Source organism: Corapipo altera, unplaced genomic scaffold, assembly GCF_003945725.1.
Source record: "Corapipo altera isolate COAL_440 unplaced genomic scaffold, ASM394572v1 180, whole genome shotgun sequence".
In the NCBI taxonomy this organism is placed as follows: domain Eukaryota; kingdom Metazoa; phylum Chordata; class Aves; order Passeriformes; family Pipridae; genus Corapipo; species Corapipo altera.
This window is the reverse complement of record NW_020884915.1, coordinates 488,699-489,096: the sequence shown is the minus strand read 5'-3', so window position 1 is coordinate 489,096 and position 398 is coordinate 488,699.

Here is a 398-nt window from a genome sequence, read left to right as displayed (position 1 = left end):
CCGCCGCCCCCCGGCCACGGCCCGCGGCGGCCACAGCGCGGCGGGGCGGGGGGAGCACGGCGGGGACGGGGGACGGGACGGGGGGGACAGGGAGGATGTGCGGGGGAAGGGGGGAGCGGCGGGATGCGGGCGGAGCGGAGCGCGACCGGGGGGATACGGGAGGGGTCGGACCGGGGGGATGCGGGCAGCGCGGCGGGGGCCAAGCAGAGCGGGGAGGGACCGCGGGACGGGAGCAGGAGCGGGCCAGTAGGATGCGGGCGCTGGGGTGGAGTGGAGCGGAGCGGGGCCCGGAGCGGGGTGATGTGGGTGGAGCGGGGCCCGGGGGATGCGGGCGGGGCAGGGCGGGACCGAGGGGCGGGAGCGGGGCCGGAGGGATGCGGGCGGTGGGGTGGAGCCGG